Source organism: Schistocerca nitens, chromosome 3 (assembly GCF_023898315.1).
Source record: "Schistocerca nitens isolate TAMUIC-IGC-003100 chromosome 3, iqSchNite1.1, whole genome shotgun sequence".
Classification (NCBI taxonomy): domain Eukaryota; kingdom Metazoa; phylum Arthropoda; class Insecta; order Orthoptera; family Acrididae; genus Schistocerca; species Schistocerca nitens.
Genome location: NC_064616.1, coordinates 786,058,443 through 786,080,285, shown reverse-complemented (window position 1 = coordinate 786,080,285; position 21,843 = coordinate 786,058,443).

Below are 21,843 nucleotides of genomic sequence, written 5' to 3'. Positions count from 1 at the left end.
TTAGCTACGAATTGCGTAGATGTAATTGGCGTTTCTGACCATTCTTTGAATATTGATGGATGGGTTTAATGTACGACCTGTTACTGACCCATGATCAGGCACTTTCCAAAATCTTTGTACAAATTTCCTCGTTGCTCTACCACTTAGCTAAGACTTACACCTGTCTTAGAAAAATTTGTGACCTTGTACTTGTTTGTTAGTTCTTCCTGTAACGACTGGCCTTCACCTCTCTTCCGACTGCTAACTAACAGCAGGACTTCCCTCTTCTTTCCTGCCTTTTCTGTAAACTTTGGTTTCCTGTTGAAACCCTGTTGTGTCTAGGCTACATGTACATTCACCCGACACTCTACCTAAGTGAGATAGCAGGGCAAAACTACTTTTTATGACAGTGACAGAACTGTCAGATAATGTTCTCTTTCTGTGGCCCTCATTTTCTGCTATCATCTTCAACTTCTCGTTACCCTCTACCCATTAACCTTTCCAATTTTTTCCTAGTACTGTAAAGCTCTACCATAAGCTCCCTAATTTTTCGCTCCTGTTCAACTTTTATGCCGTGTTGTACACAGACTATGAAATAACATTGGTGAGCCTCATATCACTAGTTCATTTCCTCCAATGAAACAATCTATTACAATAACTACATTGCACCCCAGCACTATCTTTCCCATGGCGGCTCAAACACTTCGGTCTCAAGTTTGTTTACAAACAATATTGAAAATGGTTCTAACGGCTCTGAGCACTATGGGATTTAACATCTATGGTCATCAGTCCCCTAGAACTTAGAACCACTTAAACCTAACTAACCTAAGGACATCACACAACACCCAGTCATCACGACGCAGAGAAAATCCCTGACCCCGCCGGGAATCGAACCCGGGAACCCGGACGCGGGAAGCGAGAACGCTACCGCACGACCACGAGCTGCGGACCAATATTGAAACCAATGCCTTTTAATGAATGTAAAATCCTAAACACTACAATGATGTACCTGAGCTATGTAGTAGAGAATAGTGTTGTATTTTGGTACACTTTGCAGACTCTCGCCTCTGGCCAGCCCTATAACAGAAGTTTAATAAACTTTCTTTCTCCATTTTTAAATGATGACATCCACTTTTATGTACCACTGTCTTTTTCTGGTATCACAAAAATTACTACAGAAAAGTAACGTCTTTCCGTATGTGAAAATATGTTCATAGGTACAACGTGGTCATGTACGTGGGTTCAAACATTCTATTGAAATTCAAAAACGTTGCAGTCGGGAAAATCGTGTCAGTATTGTATTTAGTCTTCTATCTGTCACATTATTACTGTACTACACACTAATAATCAATAAGTCAAACCGAAGTAAACAAAAGTATTATCAAAATCCAGTTACAAGTTAAACACGGTTTGAAACTGAAACTACTGGCTAACAGTATGGCAGTCTCTAGTGCACATTCTTCATGTGATTCTTAAATCAGTCACTAGACTGAAGTACCAGTCCAGAAGCACAGAGTATTCCTTGGTACACTATTATCTAGGTGCTACACTCACCACTACGCTACGTGTACGGTTATCATGTCACCACGAAAATAAAACTCAGATATATGGAAATCATCGATCTCTGGACAGTGAAAATTTGTGCTTAGACACATGCATACGCGACACGAAATTTAAAAGTATTTTTTTCTTTTTCTTGTTTTTCCATCAGTCGTTTGGTTAGTTTGATGCAGGCCCCACGAGTTTCTCTCTAGCACTAACCTCTTTGCTCCAGAGTAGCACTTGCAACCGACGTCCTCATTTATTTGTTGGGTGTATTCCATTCTCTGTCCTCCTCCCCATTCCTTACCTTTGACGGCTCCGTCTAGCACCACGGAAGCTATTCCTTGATGTCGTAACACATCTGTCATATTTTCCATCCTTATCAATATTTTTCACGTGTACCTCCGGTCGCTGATTCTGCTGAGAATCTTCTCATTTCTTATCTTATCAATCCACCTAATTTTCAACATCTTTCTACAGCACCGCATCTCTAACACATCGATTCTCTTCTTTTCAGGTTTTCCTGCAGAGCATGATTCACCTCCATACAAGTCTGTGTTAATCTCATTTCCGCTACTCCTCTTTACTTTCGCCTTTCTTCGATTTATCTCAATCCATTGTGCGTGCTTATTAGACTGTTCATTCCATTAACCAGTTCCAGAAATTCTTTCTCGCATACAGTAAGGACAGAAATGGAATCGGCGAATCTTATCAGTAATACTGTATAACTCTGGTACAACTATGCACTTTACGTTTGGCACAATATACAGGGTCATTTTTCCACTCTGTACAGACTCAAGGCACCGATCGATGAGAGGATACGGAACAAAAAAGGTCTAATGAACTTACGTCCGGAAATACATGGTTTTCATGCTAGAAACCATATATTCAATCATACTTTGTTATAGAGAATGCGGTTTAATACGTTCTGTACCATGCAGCCACAATTACAATATGCATGGTTTCCTCCTAAAAGGTGGTACTGTTCCTCATACGTCATCTCCTAGAGTCCTCTCCTGCCTTAATAATTGGTAATGTTGTGTCCGATACACTTCCCATGCTGGCTCATCTTGTAGTGGATGTGCTACAGCGTTGTACACAATGGCCCCGTATTCGAATGGAGAGATTGCCGTCATGGTGTTTACCTACAGAAACGCAAATGGTAACGGGCGGCGGGCAGTAAGGTTGTATCAGTAGTGCTATCCCCGCCGACAATAGCCACAGCATTCAATGTTCGCAGCAGTGTTTCGTCGTTTCTCTGAAACAGGGTCATTTCAGGAAGCAGGAAATCATGAAGGACATACCCAAAATTTTCTGACATCAGACTTGGAGAGAAGTGTGATTAACCCTGTGGAAGGCGACCGCCGTGTCAGCACCAGGCAGTTGGCCTGCCAGTACAGGGTAAGCCAAACGACCGTGTGGAACATTCTCCATGAGAATTGTTACTACTCTTATCACTTACAGTGTGTGCAGGGGTTACAATCGACAGATTCCCCACATCGGGTGCAGTTTTATAACTGGTTTTGTCACCAGACAATCACGATTCCGGGATCTGTGTCATCCATCCTATTCACAGATGATGCCACCTTTACCCGGAGTAGTATCTCCAGTTTCCATAACAGTCATCTGTGGGATAGTATGCAGAACCCCCATGGTATAATGACAGTGAATCATCAGCAGTGGTGTAGCCGGGATGTGTGACCGGGATAATTGGTGACGGTATTTTGGGCCCAGTCTTCAAATGGCTCTGAACACTATGGGACTTAACACCTGAGGTCATCAGGCCCCTAGAACTTAGAGCTACTTAAACCTAACTAACCTAAGGACATCACACACATCCATGCCCGAGGCAGGATTCGAACCTGCGACCGTAGCGGTCTCGCGGTTCCAGACTGAAGCGCCTAGAACCGCTCGGCCACACCGGCCGGCTGGGCCCAGTCTTCCTTCCAGTCGCCTAACAGGTCGAAACTATGGGCGTTTCTTGCGGATGACTTTGCCTCCCATGTTGGAAGACATGCCACTGATGATTCAAAGGATTGTGTCGCTGCTGCTTGATTGTGCTTCAGCCCACTTGGCCGCATCCCAGTCGTGTCTTCCCTGGTCAATCGATCGGACGTTGTGGCCCAGTTGCATGGCCTGTTCGTTCACTGGATCTCAACCCATGCGATTTCTGGTTATGGGGTCATCTCAAAAGTATCGTGTATGCAGAGCCCATTCCAGATGTGGAGACACAGGAGCAGCATATTTATGCTGCCTTTGACACTGATCGGATGCAGACTGGCCGATGTGAACGTATGAGACAGAACGTGCTACGACGCGTACACGCTTGCTTTGAGGCACATGGAAATGATTTTCAACACATACTGTAACTGTGACTGCATGGTATAGCGCGCATTAGACTGCAGTCTCTGTAACAATGTATGATTGAATAAATGGTCTCTAGCTTGGAAACCATGAATTTCCAGACATGGGTTCATTAGAACTTTTTTGTTCCGTATCCTCTCATCGATTAATCCCTAGAGTTTGTACACGGCGGAAAAAAATCACTCTGTATTTGAAAAAAAAAGGCTTCGAATTGTTTTAACTCTGAAAACTATAATTCTAAGTAAGTTCTTCATATCAAATGGTTCATCATACTGAAATCTACAGCTTGGTATTTACCATTTGCCAAAGTACTGTTATAACTGAGTTACCGCAATGTATGTAGCGTCGAGAGCGTATCATCATACGTCAGCAATATGGCTTTGGTGTTGATTATACATGTAACTGTTCACTCGTGTTCGCAGTTGCATTGTGATCAGAGTATAATCTCTTGATTAAGTTTTATTGCAACGCCACAAAGATATCAGTTGTATCCCATTTTTGACCGTAGATTATTGAGGACCTTGACAAAGAATGGACATATACTGCAGACTCGGCAAAGTTTTATTTGCCACGAAGTGTCATTTCAAGGCTTTGTGACTGACATTTATTTGTGTGAACATTTATGTATAATCTTGCGTCCGCTCTCTTGGTGGAGTGGGCAGCAAGTCTGACTGCCATGCAGCGGGCCCGGCTTCGATTCCCGGCCGTCTCGGAGATTTTCTCCGCTCGGGGGACTGACGTCGCCGTCAGAAACATGCAAGTCGCCCAATGTGGCTTCAACTAAAGACTTGCACCTCGGTGGCCGAACTTCCCAGCTGTCAGTGTTGTCGGAGTGTTGGCTTGTTTATGTGCAATTACGTGAAAGTTTAACCAAGTGTCAACAGCCATTATTCGCAAATATGTATTACATGAACCTGTTTCTGGGCTTGGAGTAATTTCTCACGATGGCAAGTCAATAGCGGTGTCGTCGCAAATAGCTTGCAGGAACTTCCGCTGATATTTGCTAATATCGTGAACTGATAACTTCCATTTGCTCTGAGGTTTGTCCCACACTACATTCGTTTTTGAAAACACCTCTCTCATCGTGACCGGCATACCAGCTTTAACAGCTTCGAAACGGAGCCGAATCTCACAGGCAGGGCGTTTTAATTTATTACATCTTTACTATATTTTCACCAAATTCTCTAGACAGTATCCCCATATACTACTGAATGTACTTGAAAAATTATACAATTTTACAACATATTGTTGAGGAGATATGACTCCTGTGGCTATAGACAAGAAATCTCGGAAGTGTTAATCGTTATAGATACGTATCAATAGCCACTACTCCGTTATGTTTCCTTTGTTTCAGCGCAACTAAATCGTAATGGCGTGTTATTACTTGCAGATACAGCAGAGAAATTTCTCAAACCTCGATTCTGCGTTACGTTATAGTCTTCTTTAGGTCTTCAACGGAGCTGTAAGTTAACGCCATGTGGAAAAAAGGTGGAAACACCAACAACTCATCACATTAAGATACCTAATACATCTACATCTACATCTACATGGATACTCTGCAAATCACATTTAAGTACCTGGCAGAGGGTTCATCGAACCACATAGCGCGCGGGAAGAATGAACACCTATACCTTACCGTACGAGCTCTGATTTCCCTTATTTTACCATGGTGATCGTTCCTCCCTATGAAAGTCGGTGACAACAAAATATTTTCGCATTCGGAGGAGAAAGTTGGTGATTGGAATTTCGTGAGAAGATTCCGGTGTAGGAAAACTAATCAAAACAGCTTCCAGTCGTCTCAGAATGGATACATACAGGATCTGTATGGTTTTCAAGGAAACATTACATCATTCTTTCTGGAAAGTAGTGTCAAGGTGAGGTAACGATGATGAACGTGGACAACGACCACGCGCCCTTCTCTCCAAAGTAGACCACAAAGGCTCAATAATATTGAGATCTGGTAACTTTGGTGGTTAAAGGACATTCGACAATTCATCCGCGTGATCAAAAAACAAGTCATGGACAATTGTAATTGTGTCGTCTTGAAACACAGCATCATCAGTTGGGAACAAATACTGTACCATGGGATGCACCTGATCAGCCAAAATAATGCTCTTGGCAGTAATGTGGCCTCGTACAGTCACAAACGGGCCCATGGAATACCAAGATATGGCTACCCAAATCATCACCGAACCCCCGCCGTGTATTACTCTTGGGACATACAATCGGCCACGAGTTGGAAACACTGTGAAACAAAACTCATCCCACAAAGTAAATTTCTTCCATTGCTCCATGGTCCAGGTTTTATGGCTTCGACACCATCTTACCCTGTTACGGGTATTTGCTTCACTGATGAGTTGTTTTTTAATCCCGACTAGTCCTGCAATTCACTGGCTATGGAGCTCCATTCGTATTGTTTTGGTGGCGACAGGGTTAGCGAGTGCGACATTCATTCTGCAGCGACTTTTGCAGCTGTTATCTTCATATTTTTCGCCTTAGTCCTCTTAAATTACCGTCCGGCACGACCACTGGACACACACTTTCGTTCGCGTTATGACTAAGCGGATGATATTTTTCGGCTTTCCCTGTATACGGTATAAATCTTCGACAGGTTGCCTCTTGAAATATCAAACACTCCGGCTACCTTGATTACGGAAGCACTCGTCATATGAGCATCTGCAATTTGCCCATGTTCGAATTCACGTAGCTCCAACATAATGCGCTCCAAACTACACGGAATACTGTTCTGAACACGACTGATACTTGCAACGTATTAAGGACATTGCACAGGTGCCGTTCGTGCTCGCCGGCCGCTGTGGCCGAGCGGTTCTAGGCGCTTCAGTCTGAAACCGCGCGACCGCTATGGTCACAGTTTCGAATCCTGCCTCGGGATTGAATGTGTGTGATGTCCTTAGGTTAGTTAGGTTTAAGTAGTTCTATGTTCTAGGGGACTGATGACCTCAGATGTTAAGTCCCATAGTGCTCACAGCCATTTGAACCAATTTGAACGTTCGTGCTCAAAAACAACAACACAAACTGCACGCTTTGCTAGTATCTACATTCAAGTTCAGGCAGGCGTTTCTCGCTGTGTTTCTCGCAGGTGTTTGTCCACCCTCATAAGTCTGGAAGAATAAAATGCTATTAAGATTTCTTTCGGCAGAAATTTCGTCAATATGTCACTCTCTGAAATATAAGATGAAAATTTGGAAAATACGAAGTATTTTTTTGTTAAAATGAGTACGAACTCCTCGTTGCTGCCCTCAGGACCATGCTATGGGAACGACTGTTATGTCATCCTCAGCCTATGGCGTAATTTCGATGCAGTTTGGAAGGACATGTGGTCAGCTCGTCGCTCTCCCTGTAATTTTCAGCGTTACAGCCACTGGAACTGCTATTTCTCGTTCCTCAGTTGGAATCAGCTGGCTGGTTGTAACCCATTTCATTCCTTCCACTAAGGAAAAATCCCAGGCAGTACCAGAAATGGAACACGGGTATGGTTGTCAGATTTTCTGAACTCCCAGCCGCAGAGGCGGACCTTATTCAAATGATTGCTTGTCATTATTCCTGTAGCTTCATAGAAGATAGCTCCGTCTACTCAAAATTCAGTCGCAGGGACATACCCGTTATGATGTTGCTGTAACTAACACTGTCACGTGAATAAGGAATATTCTAATATTTAATAAACTACTACAACAAAAATCCGTACTTCTACCACTGCTACTCTTTGGCATTGTAATCGACGCAAAATTTTAAATGTGATGGTGAGTTGTGCTTGCAAAATATTGTGCGAATTGCAAAGTTGGAAATCACAAAATATTTTTAAATACAAACAACAATTTTCCGATTTAGATTTGTAGTAACTTACAATGGACAACCACCGGTAAGTACTCTGTGCATATCTGCCGAGAGCCTTACAGTGGATAGACCACCTCAAAGGCGTCACCTCTGTGGTGTGGACGCAATTTTATAGTTCAGTTTCACGGTACAGATACGGCGTTTAAATTCAATAGAAACTACCGAAATGCTAGGAGAATTAAACGAACGATGACGACTGTAGGTAATGTTCTTCATCAACAGTCGTCAAGTAAATTCAAATATTAGAGTCAATGCTTAGTAGTGCGTAACTTCAATATAATAGCGAAATACAGAAGGGCCTGCAGAGGATCGATGCCTCGTGCAGGGAGTGGCAGTTGACGCTCAACATAAGTAAATGAACGTATTGCGAATACATTGACAGAAATACCCTTTACTGTAAGATTACACTTTAGCAGAAAAATCACTGGAACCAGCTACTTCCATAAAATATCTAGGAATAAGGCGTACGGAACGATAAGTAGCTTACAGAATAGTCGATCGACGAGTACTTCAGTATCGCTCGTCAGTCTTGAATCCCCAGCAAATTGGATTGATAGATGAAATAGAGAAGATCCAGAGAACAGCAGCAAGTTTCGTTACAGGTTCGTTTAGCAAGTGCGGAAGTGTCACAGAGGTGCACAGTCACCTCCAGTGGCAGCCACTGGGAGAGAGTCATTCTGCACCACGGTATGATCTACTGTTAAATAAATGGAAATGATTGTATGGCATCGTTAGCCGGGAGGCCCCTATTCGGGGACCTTCAGCCGCCAAGTGCAAGAATTATTTCATTCGACACCACATTGGGCGACGTGCGCACCACTGATGAGGATGAAATGATGATGAGGACAACATAACACAATGTAGCCGAGCGGAGAAAATCTTCAACCTGGACGGGAATCGAACCCCGTCCCGCTTGCACGTGAGGCGAGCACGTTACCACACAGCTAAGCAGGCGGACATCTACTCTTAAAATTCGGAGAGTGTGCGTTCCTGGAAGAATCAATCAATATATTGCTTACTCCTACGTATATTTCGCGAAATAAACCATGAAGATAAAATTAGAGAGATTTGATCGTACACAGAGGCTTACCAAGACTCGCTCTTCGCGCGAATCAGACGCAACTAGAACAGGAAAAATGGGAAACAACACACAAAAAAATGGCTCTGAGCACTATGGGACTTAACTGCTGTGGTCATCAGTCCCCTAGAACTTAGAACTACTTAAACTTAACTAACCAAAGGACATCACACACACCCATGCCCGAGGCAGGATTCGAACCTGCGACCATAGCGGTCGCGCGGTTCCAGACTGTAAAACGACACACAATAAGGTGGCTTGAGGAATATCGATGTATATATAGGTGTAGATCTATTGTTCAGAATTATTAAATCCCTCGTTCCTGCATACAGATAAAGCTTGCACTCATTCAATAATCTTCACTTCAGCATAAATAGGCTGTAAATTCAATGACGAAAAAGAAATAAAGATCCCAAAAACAAGTAGTTGTACGACGTAAAACTTTGAAATCCGACGTAGTGAGCTGATGTTAGTCAAGAATGGCTACAAGAGGACGAAGACCCCATTATCAGCAGCTCACTGAATTTTAATGAGGGCTAGGAGAGGATTGATGTTCCAAGCGCGAGACTGCAGAAAGACTTGGCTCGACTTACATGATTGCTGGCAGTTCTTGGGAAGGTACGGTGAGAAGAAGACCAGCCTCTGGACGGTCACGTGGCACTACCGAGAGGGAAGGTCATCGTGTTCGGGAAGTGGCTCTGCCGCATCGCACTGCTTCTGCAGCAGCCGCTCGAGCAGCAGTTGGCACCACGCTGACACAACGTGCCGTTGTAAATTGGTTACTTTAAGGACAGCTCCGAGCCAGACTCCCTGTAGCGTATATTCCACTGACTGCAAACTACCGCTGTTTCTGACTTCAGTGGTGTCAAGAAAGAGCTCATTGGATGGCGGAGAGGATGTTAGTTAAGTTTTCTGATGAAAGTGGACTCTACGTCGGTGCCATTGATGGCTGTGTGTTGGTTGGAAGGCCGCCAGGTGAGCTCTTTCAATCAGCCTGCCTGCGGCCTAGACACACTGAACCAACACTTGGAGTTATGGTCTGCAGTGCGATTTCGTATGACAGCACGAGCACTCAAGTGGTTATCCCACACACCTTGTCTGAAAATTTTAACACCAGTCTGTTGTGCTGCCATTCATGAACAGCATTCCAGAGTTTTTTTTTCCAACAGGATAGGGCTCGCCCACATACCACTATTGAACCCCAACATGCTGTACAGTGTGTCGACATGTTGCATCGGCCTGCGCGATCACTAGATCCGCCTCCAATCGAACACGTACGGGACATTCACTCCTGGAAATTGAAATAAGAACACCGTGAATTCATTGTCCCAGGAAGGGGAAACTTTATTGACACATTCCTGGGGTCAGATACATCACATGATCACACTGACAGAACCACAGGCACATAGACACAGGCAACAGAGCATGCACAATGTCGGCACTAGTACAGTGTATATCCACCTTTCGCAGCAATGCAGGCTGCTATTCTCCCATCGAGACGATCGTAGAGATGCTGGATGTAGTCCTGTGGAACGGCTTGCCATGCCATTTCCACCTGGCGCCTCAGTTGGACCAGCGTTCGTGCTGGACGTGCAGACCGCGTGAGACGACGCTTCATCCAGTCCCAAACATGCTCAATGGGGGGCAGATCCGGAGATCTTGCTGGCCAGGGTAGTTGACTTACACCTTCTAGAGCACGTTGGGTGGCACGGGATACATGCGGACGTGCATTGTCCTGTTGGAACAGCAAGTTCCCTTGCCGGTCTAGGAATGGTAGAACGATGGGTTCGATGACGGTTTGGATGTACCGTGCACTATTCAGTGTCCCCTCGACGATCACCAGTGGTGTACGGCCAGTGTAGGAGATCGCTCCCCACACCATGATGCCGGGTGGTGGCCCTGTGTGCCTCGGTCGTATGCAGTCCTGATTGTGGCGCTCACCTGCACGGCGCCAAACACGCATACGACCATCATTGGCACCAAGGCAGAAGCGACTCTCATCGCTGAAGACGACACGTCTCCATTCGTCCCTCCATTCACGCCTGTCGCGACACCACTGGAGGCGGGCTGCACGATGTTGGGGCGTGAGCGGAAGACGGCCTAACGGTGTGCGGGACCGTAGCCCAGCTTCATAGAGACGGTTGCGAATGGTCCTCGCCGATACCCCAGGAGCAACAGTGTCCCTAATTTGCTGGGAAGTGGCGGTGCGGTCCCCTACGGCACTGCGTAGGATCCTACGGTCTTGGCGTGCATCCGTGCGTCGCTGCGGTCCGGTCCCAGGTCGACGGGCACGTGCACCTTCCGCCGACCACTGGCGACAACATCGATGTACTGTGGAGACCTCACGCCCCACGTGTTGAGCAATTCGGCGGTACGTCCACCCGGCCTCCCGCATGCCCACTATACGCCCTCGCTCAAAGTCCGTCAACTGCACATACGGTTCACGTCCACGCTGTCGCGGCATGCTACCAGTGTTAAAGACTGCGATGGAGCTGCGTATGCCACGGCAAACTGGCTGACACTGACGGCGGCGGTGCACAAATGCTGCGCAGCTAGCGCCATTCGACGGCCAACACCGCGGTTCCTGGTGTGTCCGCTGTGCCGTGCGTGTGATCATTGCTTGTACAGCCCTCTCGCAGTGTCCGGAGCAAGTATGGTGGGTCTGACACACCGGTGTCAATGTGTTCTTTTTTCCATTTCCAGGAGTGTAGTTGGGGTACTCCACCGTCATACACAGGCAGCGTTAACCGTCCCTTTATTCACCGACCAAGTGCAACAGGCATGGAAATTCATCTTACAAACTGACATCCGGTACCCGTACTACAAAGCATGCACGTTTCCATGCTTGCATTCGACATTCTGGCGGTTAACCGGATATTAATATACCAGAATTTCACATTTCCAATGGATATTCTCGCGCTTACATTAATTTGTGAACTTGCATCGTTAATCACCCAAACATATTACCTAGGGAAATACGAGGGCTATTCCGAAAGTAAGGTCCGATCGGTCACGAAATGGAAACGACTATGAAAATCCGATAAAGCTTTGCACAGATGGGTTGGGTAGTGTCTCTAGTATAACCCCAGTTAGCATCACGTCGCTCTTCTCATTTCTGAGCTCGCAGTGAGTGCGTAAAGATGTCTAGAAAATAGTGTCTGCCGCCAAGTACGGGGGCCTGGTGAGAAATTTCCCCTGAAGCTATGCAGCTAACATTACATAACTGTCGTGCTGTTTCGTCTTCAAGACAATTCGCAGCCGCATTCTGCAGGGGCAATGAAGATGCTCCTGCATCGTTTTGAAATGGAAATGTGAGATTACCCACAATACAGCCCGTAATTGTCTCCCTCTGAGTTTCAGCTCAGGTCACATGAACCGCTGGTTATGAAGACAACATTTCGGCACAAGACAACGAGCCGTAGGCCAGCGTAGAGAATTGGCGGAGAGCACTGGCGGCTGCCTTCTATAGCGAGGGTATGGGAAAGTTGGTACAGCGCTACGATACACGTCTAAGTCGGGTCGGCGACTATGGAGATAAGTAGCTGCAAGGTGTATCTAACTGTTGCAAATAAAACATTTTTGATTTTTACCGTGGTTTCCATTTCGCGACCTATCGGACCTTACTTTCGGAATAGCCCTCGTATATTACGTAAATTAAGTTAATGTGCATTCATTATTTATTAATACTGGGATTTTTTCCATCAGTCTACCTTCACTTTCTTCTCTTCATGCAAAATTAAAACATATTTCTTGAAACATTCCACAGTCGTTGTGGCAATAAATCGGAGTATTATTCGTCAAAAGGATTAAATGGTGACTTTTCAGTGCTTATTAATTTATTAATAAAATAGATGCAACCTTTCTCAGATCTGCAGAAATTGTGATCAACTGTCATACATCGTAACTGGCAACAAGACATAAAATTCAGTGAATAATGTACATGGAGCAAACGCAGACAATATGTGAACGTAACTTTAATGGGCGTCTGACTTCGGCAAGTGGCGGCTAGCGACCAGCTATTTATTTGACAGCGCGGTTGGCCTTCAAAATCGTCGCTCACTCCCCCACGTTCCTCCGTCATATGAAAAGGGACAAAATGCAACTTCTGTAATGGCATTAAAAACATATGTTCTAGTACATAACACATCTTTTTAAACCACCCTTGTACGTGCGTAGGACCAGTCATCACAGCCAAAGAGTGCCGCTAATAATCTAGAGACACTACAAGTGCTCATTGAACACCACAAGCTAAAAAATTAGGTATCCCAAAAACTGAAACCGAATAAGTAGAAAATGTTAAGTTTGTGGGACGCACAACTTGTAGTTCGCCGTTCACCGACTAAGATTCGTGGAGACAAACACTGCAGTCCATAAAAAGGAAGAGTCGTCACTGGTACCAGCAATGGCAGATAAAAACGTCGGTGTGTCTCATCCCTACGCTTTCAGCCCTTAAAGTTGTTCACATGAATACATACATGCCCACAAACGTTTACCTGCGTGCAAATCATCAGTACACTACCACTGTAATGCGAAGATACGCGGAGAAGTATAGATACGCCTCCACGAGTTCTTCAGACGTGGAAACTTGACCCCAAACAGCTACTCGTCAGAGAAAAATAATCAAGTATCTATAGGGTGAGTCCTCATCCATGATTTTCCTCTGCTCAGCATCTCCGGCCATTATTGTTGTGGCGTAACAAGACAGCCACGCCACTCGGAAGTAGCCGAAAGGCACGCGTTAACTCACGCAGGCTAGTAGATAGGTCTGAAACAGGATACGTAATGAATGCTATAAAGAAAAGTACGTAGCTCCTGGAATACTTAACTTAAATCCATCCTTGTGGTACATCGCTCTTGACGATACAAGTGAGACTTTTTAGATACAAGCTATGTAATGCTAATGGCGCCTTGCTAGGTCGTAGCCATTGACTTAGCTGAAGGCTATTCTAACTATCGGCTCTGCAAATGAGCGAGGCTTCGTCAGTGTGCATCGCTAGCTACGTCGTCCTGTACAACTGGGGCGAGTGCTAGTCCGTCTCTCGAGACCTGCCGTGTGGTGGCGCTCGGTCTGCGATCACTGACAGTGGCGACACGCGGGTCCGACATGTACTAATGGACCGCGGCCTATTTAAAGCTACCACCTAGCAAGTGTGGTGTCTGGCGGTGAAACCACAATTATGGTATTTGTTGTTAATGACACACACTGTACATATATGGGCAAGGAGAATATCTGCCTGAAGATGATATAAACAAGGAAACAGAAGTATTAGAGTTCGACAACGAGGTAATAAGAGACGAAATATGGCTCAGACAGGAGACGAACGAGGAAGTAAACCGGCAGTGCCGTTTTCAATAGAAGGATCCAGGAATTTGCCTTAATCCATTTGCAGGAAGCACGAAAATTCCGAAACTGGAGCGGTCGAATTGGGTTTGAGAGTGCTCCTCTCTCAAGTGAGGCTGACTGCGGACAGTTTGGATGATAAGCTGCACCATTCCACGCTGTGCATGATTTGTAGCAGTTAATATGTAAAGAGCTGGTCTCAAGAGATAAGCATACTCAAGAAGCTATACATGCATCAGTGATATTCACTACATCACGTTGTGACTTTGCAACCTTTAGCCGGCCACGGTGGTCTCGCGGTTCTAGGCGCTCAGTCCGGAACTGCGCGACTGCTACGGTCGCAGGTTCGAATCCTGCCTCGGGCACAGATGTGTGTGATGTCCTTAGGTTAGTTAGGTTTAAGTAGTTCTAAGTTCTAGGGACTGATGACCACAGATGTTAAGTCCCTTAGTGCTCAGAGCCATTTGAACCATTTTTTTGCAACTTTTATCCTTCCTATGGTTCACCATGCCACAAATTCCAATGTATTACATAGCGGAGACGTTGCGGCAGCTTTAATAGTAGAAGTGAATGTTAACATAGAACACGACGACTGCTAAAGGGAATTCTTACTCATTGTTACTAAGTGCTTGTAGCTCATGCTGACCAAAACACAAATTTGCTCTAGGATATAGTCGAATAGTTTGGTCATTCCCCTACATCTTTTGAGCAATGTGAGTTTTATAATTAATTGGAAGTATTTTCTGCATGAGATTTCGTATATTGTACAGTGCACAAAAAAAGGTATCCCTCTTTCGAAACTCCGAAATTGTCTTCCATTTGGACGCATAGGCTTTGAATTTCGCTCACAGGTGCATACAACAATCCTCAGTAATGATGCAAAAGCGTGGCGCCCTGCGACGTCATCCTGGGGCCTGGCGACGTTTCAAACAGCATGGTGTCGACATGCGAGAAAAAGGTCACAAGTTCATGTGAGGTGTATGGTGTAAGGTGAAAGCTGGCTTAATAATGTCACATTGGCAGCAAATCTCACCACAATTCTGCCCACGCCATCGTGGACATGTAATTCGATGAGAAGGTAATCAAACCTCCTTTTATGCACTTTCCACCGCTTGTTTTGACGCCTCTGCGATGGAGATCAGAACCGCGACAGATGGCGTCGAAATCACGTGGTTTTCTTATGGATGGTTCAGGAAAACATTTCAAAATTTCAGACACACTACCGCTCGGAATCGACACGAAAATCCCTCAGTAGGACTCATAAAGGGCGTCAATGTCCCTTGGGGCGTTGATTCCCACACGTTTGGGAGTCAATAAAGGCAGTTCGCAATGCGACGTTCACCATAGCGGCGTTATTGACAACCTTTCATAATGCTGAACCCCTGGACTATTCAATCCCATTCTAAGGACATCGTGGGACTGCAGCTCCATTGAACTTGAAATTACCCCATTGTAATGTACTTAGCAGGATACACTGCGGCGTATCTAATGCGCTACGACAAATTAAGGGGAGCATAGTTGTTTCACGACTACAGAGTTGAGTTAGTAGCAGAGACAGGAGGAAGAATACTTCGAGATACTACCGTGAGCAGCTTGAAGGGATATTTCAAAAACATGAGAAACCGGTAGAGAATTTTGTAGACTGCATTCGCAAAACTAATATCACTATATATGAGCTAACCGAGGATGAATATGCTAATAAGGCCATATTACAGGAAGCCGAGCAGAGAGCACTTGATACCTTTTATAATGTTTGCGCCAGAAATGTCGCATAGGGTTCGTATGGAATTCCCAAAACTCTGAACGAAGCAGCAGAAATCGCATCAGCCCACTTTCTGAAGTCGACAACGGGAAAAGGAATTGATATTTAACACAGATATCAGATGATTTAGATGTGGTCATAGCCGAGCGGTCTGAGGCGCTGCAGTCTTCGACTGTGCGGCTGGACCCGGCGAAGGTTCGAGTCCTCCCTCGGGCATGGGTGCGTGTGTTTGTCCTTAGGATAATTTAGGTTCAGTAGTGGGTAAGCTTAGGGACTGATGACCTTAGCAGTTAAGTCCCATAATATTTCACACACATTTGAACACTTATTTACATGTGGCCATTCATCTCACACGAGATGTAATTGCTGGGAACGACAGAGTTGGGGATGTAAACGCTTTGGAAATTTTATGATCAACCATTCACAGAAATGAGGAAGGTGGTCACAGTGTAGACTTTGTACCCCGGTGTTAAATGGGGTAGGAGCCGGTGTGTCCACTCTACAATGCACCGAGTGAGAATTAGCACAGGTCGCCTCTGTGCACAATCAGTGGTACACTTTTCTCTGACCGGTTAGGTGAAAGGGAATTCCATACATTTTTATTAGGTATAGGATCTCAAGTATCTGTAGCAAGTATGATGGAATAACCAGAACTGAACCCACCATATTGGAAATTTAAGCTGCATAGATGGGGGGGGGGGATATTGATTCACTAGGTTTGACTTGCTAAGATTCTGTGTGGAGGGAAGTAGCTTCGAGGTTAGTGTATAAGTTCTCCCAACTGTTGACAGTGGCTGTGAATTCATTCTCAGTTCAGATCTCCGCATTTCTCATCACGCTGAAGTTAGAAAGCATATAGTGGAACTAAATGGAAGACCATTTCAAAAATGGTTCAAATGGCTCTGAGCACTATGGGACTCAACTGCTGAGGTAATTAGTCCCCTAGAACTTAGAACTAGTTAAACCTAACTAACCTAAGGACATCACAAATATCCATGCCCGAGGCAGGATTCGAACCTGCGACCGTAGCGGTCTTGCGGTTCCAGACTGCAGCGCCTTTAACCGCACGGCCACTTCGGCCGGCGCAGACCATTTCATCATGTTTTTATTGCAGAAGTTCAGGACTGTCTGAGGGCTCACCACAAGACCATAAGCAGCTAGCTAAACTCTGTACAAGGCCCCTTAAAGTCAGTTTGAAGGATATCATACTGAAAGGTAATGGAAAATTAATGTGGTTTGAAGTAGGAGCTGGTCTGCCAGATATCTCTCTGAATAACTTGAGCCTTTACATGAGAATGAAGAATTAGAGAAATCACAATGTTTTACGTGGCATAGTTTGTCCTCTTAATGGGAAACTGATGATGGCAAAGCTGTGCCTGTCAGCATTGATGACTTTGGCTCTGAAGAGGTGAAGCTATCAAATAATACTCAGATAGTCAGTTGTGAAGCACTGAATGTCACTTTAATCACAGTGAGGAGGAAAGTTTCACATCTAGAGGAAAAGGGGTAGGAGCTTATGGAGAGGCTATTAGCAGAATATGCTGAGTTATTTGATGCTCCTGGATGCCACGCCACTAATTTATCGTCACATTCTCAACGGTAATGAGGTGCCTGTCTGTAAGAAACCGTATAGAGTTCTGCAAAATTTCTGCCGACCTCCCACACTTCGTGGAAGATACTCTTACTTACAACTTCCAGCCACTTCTCTACGCGCTCACTGTGTGCTCAGAACTGAGAAGAGCGACGTGACCTTACATACTGGCATAATAGAGACACTGCACAACACATCTGTGCAAAGTTTCATCGGATTTGCACCATGGTTTCCATTTCGTGAATGATCTTTGCTTACTTTCCGAATAGCCTTTGTACTTAAGGGTCATGAGGACTGGGGCTCGCCGGCCGCGGTGGTCTAGCGGTTCTAGGCGCTCAGTCCGGAACCGCGCGACTGCTACGGTCGCAGGTTCGAATCCTGCCTCGGGCATGGATGTGTGTGATGTCCTTAGGTTAGTTAGGTTTAAGTAGTTCTAAGTTCTAGGGGACTGATGACCACAGATGTTAAGTCCCATAGTGCTCAGAGCCATTTGAACCATTTTTGACTGGGACTCTCTACTCCCCTCGCATTCGGGAGGACGACGGTTCAATCCCGTCTCCAGCCATCCTGATTGAGGTTTTCCGTGATTTCCCTAAATCGTTTCAGGCAAATGCCGGGATGGTTCCTTTGACAGGGCACGGCCGATTTCCTTCCCCATCCTTCCCTAACCCGAGCTTTGCGCTCCGTCTCTAATGACCTCGTTGTCGACGGGACGTTAAAAAACACTAACCTAACCTCTCTACTCCCTTATGTAGTGGCGGCATATAACTCAAAAATTCCTGAGAGTACAGGCTTACCCCCCATGAGGTTGTTTTCAATCAGAAAATTCCGTCCTCTTTTGAGCTATGTCATACCCCTCCAGGATAAAATATGCCAGCAGAAAAAATTTTCTCGTAGAGTTTTAAAAATATCTGGCGCCAGATTAAAAAGATGAAGACTAAATCCTTGGAACGATAAAAAGCTACCCACATCGAAAAAGTAAATATCCTGTCAGACAGTGGATTATGCTAGGTAACCACTATGTACTAAATGGAAAGATTAAAAAAATTGTTATGTCTTACAAACATCACTATCAAATGACAGAAATGATGTCAGCTGTTGATATTAAAATACGACTTCCAAAACACTTCACAGTGGTCCACCTAAGTCACGTCCATCCTTTTAAAAATGGAACTGCAGTGGCGCTGCCTTCATTTCTGGCGGCAGCTTCAGGAGGAGGAGAGGTGGAGGGGAGGGTGGGAGGCAGTGCCTGGAAAAAAGGAAAAGAAGGGTAACATTAGGTAAGAAAAACTACTATAGTTATTCCGACAAATTGCTATGCGCTTAGGCCACAAGCATAAATAATAAGCTAGCAAGAAGTTTGCAAGATAATTGGAGACACAATTTGTATGTGAATTTATGTATTTACTATCTAGGGTTATGTGTGTATATGTGCTATGGTTATGTTTGTTTTTATGAAAGAGGCTGTCAAGTAAGTTTAAAGGGAACATTTTGTTTATGTACTAGGCGAAAGATCTTTTTAGAAAAATCTTTATTTGCAATGTCCTTAACGGGAGTAGAACTTAGTGCTTTGGCTGACAAGAGAACGACAGTGCTGCGTGGTACTACATATTTATTAATTTGTAAAGAGTATACTTCTGTTTGATGTGTAGGTAGTACCATTCGGTGCAGGTTTGTAACAGCACGTACGTTGCCACTGAACGCGAGTGTGTATATGTGTGTACATTAGGCGTGGGCCTTTAGCTTCAAAGGAAAAAGATTTTGTTGCTGTATTAGTTTCTTCAAGAAAGATGATGGCTAATATTAGCCAGAGAGGTCTACACACTGCTCTCCACTCAGTAATTTCCGCACTGTTGTGAAGGTCCTATCACCATCTGCCCAACACGATGGGTACCCACATTCCACAACCGCGACGGAATGTCCTAAGGAGATAATCACACATAAAAGGAATTTTTTCAAAGGATAGGATTACATTGATTATACTCTGTGGAAAATACATGACAACCATTTTTACTTACTAGGAGCAAGGACGCTACAGTGGTGCACAGAGAGTAGAACAGCAAGTTCTAGGTTTAGAGATCAATAGCACCCTATGCAATATTTCCAGACCAGCTTTACGATTACTTGCCACCATCACTGGAAGCACCACCCTAAATATCACCCACAGATTAATTTGCCTACCAGACCTGCTGTTGGAGATCCTACCCTCTGGAAACCTGACTAATATGAATAGCAATTTAGACACGACATCGTTCGCCTACGTAGATCGGATGTTAGCTATGCGAAATGTCCACATGTCAATGGAGCAACGTCAAGAGAATATAAAAAGGTATGGTACAGAATATTATTACCAACTTAAAACTATAGCAGATGTTTGCATGATTTTACCCATAACCGTTGTTACTTACAAGCGGCTCAAGCAGAAAACTGCACAAATTGCATCCCTGTGTTCGTTCAACCTACAGGATTATACCAGTAATGACTAATGACAGAAACAACGAGGAAAAGTCTGACGAATGACAGAATCAATAATGAACCATAAACACAGTGATACCATACAGCAGTGCCTGTTTCATTCTGATTGCGATGCAAAGTTCCTTATGCATGTCCATACGAACTTTGCATCGTAATCAGAATAACACAGGCACTACAGAATCGTGTTTATGTGCCGATACCGGCCGTAGCGACCTGTACGGGAATACACATAATGGACGTACGAGTAGAGGTCGCTGACGCTTGGTTGGCGACATATGGAAGTTTGGGCCTGGCTGTGAGTCGTGCACGGATAGCCAAATTGTAAGGCGACCGCTCACCATAAACGGGAAATCCAGGTTCGAGTCTCGCCTTCATTTCATTCTACAGCTGATTGAAGCCTCATTCGCAATTGCGAATTCATTTACTGTAAAAACACAGTGCGCGCGCCAAGTGCTAGTTAAATGGTTCAAATGGCTCTGAGCACTATGGAACTTAACTTCTGAGGTCATCAGTTCCCTAGAACTTAGAACTACTTAAACCTAAGTAACCTAAGGACATCACACATATCCATCCCCAAGGCAGGATTCGAACCTGCGACTGTAGCGCCTAGAACCGGTCTACCACCCTGGCCGGTCAAGTGCTAGTTAAGCTGCAAAAGAAGTGTAAATAGGGCAAACGACCAAGTGTCAATGGAAGTGAAGTAAAGTGTAAATACTTGTAAATGAATCCGTGCTTACCTTGTAGCTAGTTTTGAACAGGAATCCAGAGAGCCAGATTTTTCTTAGGGCGGCAGGGGAGAGGGGATGGGGGCGAGAGTGTAAAGGGATAGATCATTGCAGTTTTTGCAGCTGAAGACAGATCGCTAGGATGCGAACATTGACTGCCGTCAGACGGCTCCCTGCTTGTTCAGCAAGCTCAGCAAGTGAAAGACGCTTTCATGTCGTCAGACTTCCATGTGTCAATGGCCTGGGTTGCTGATCCACGTTCAGGAAGTTTCTACAGCTTAACTGACTACCGCGTGACAACACTGGACCTCGGTTATCGGGCTGTGTTCCAGACATTCCCAGGTGACACACAAATGTGACCTCTTCCTCAAACTCAGCCTTGAGCAGGTGTAGTTTAACTGTTTAACTCCTCTGGACCAGGAGGTGGTACTCGAACAAATAGGCAGTAACTCGTAGCTATCACCTTCAAGGCGGTGCCGCAGATCGGCGTAACGAGAGACGCCGTGACGCCGCGTTTGCTGCGCTCGCCATCGACACTAACAGCATAAACGGTTAATGAATTTTAATGAACAGCAGTACAGGGTTTCTTGTATCCACGATCTGCCTTCTCTGCTGCACTTGTACCCACCTTCGGCAGAGAATCACTGCCCACACCTAACCATGCTAGACGCCTAGTTGTACTACTAAACGCCGGCCGCGGTGGTCTAGCGGTTCTGGCGCTGCAGTCCGGAACCGCGGGACTGCTACGGTCGCAGGTTCGAATCCTGCCTCGGGCATGGGTGTGTGTGATGTCCTTAGGTTAGTTAGGTTTAAGTAGTTCTAAGTTCTAGGGGACTTATGACCTAAGATGTTGAGTCCCATAGTGCTCAGAGCCATTTTTTGTACTACTAAACTCCGAACTTACAAGAAAACGTCATAAGATGATCCACATTGTTGTAATGCGCCATGTTCTGGGAGAATGACCTGTAGGCATAGGTCACTTGTAGGGTATCCGACGCGGTGGAAAAGTTTATGGTAATCGACAGGAATAGACAACTTAGCAGACTTTATGTGCATGATTTCATGCAACTTTAATAAAGGACAGACTGAGATAAGGCAGCAATTGGAACAAGTCTAACAAACACGTTTAAC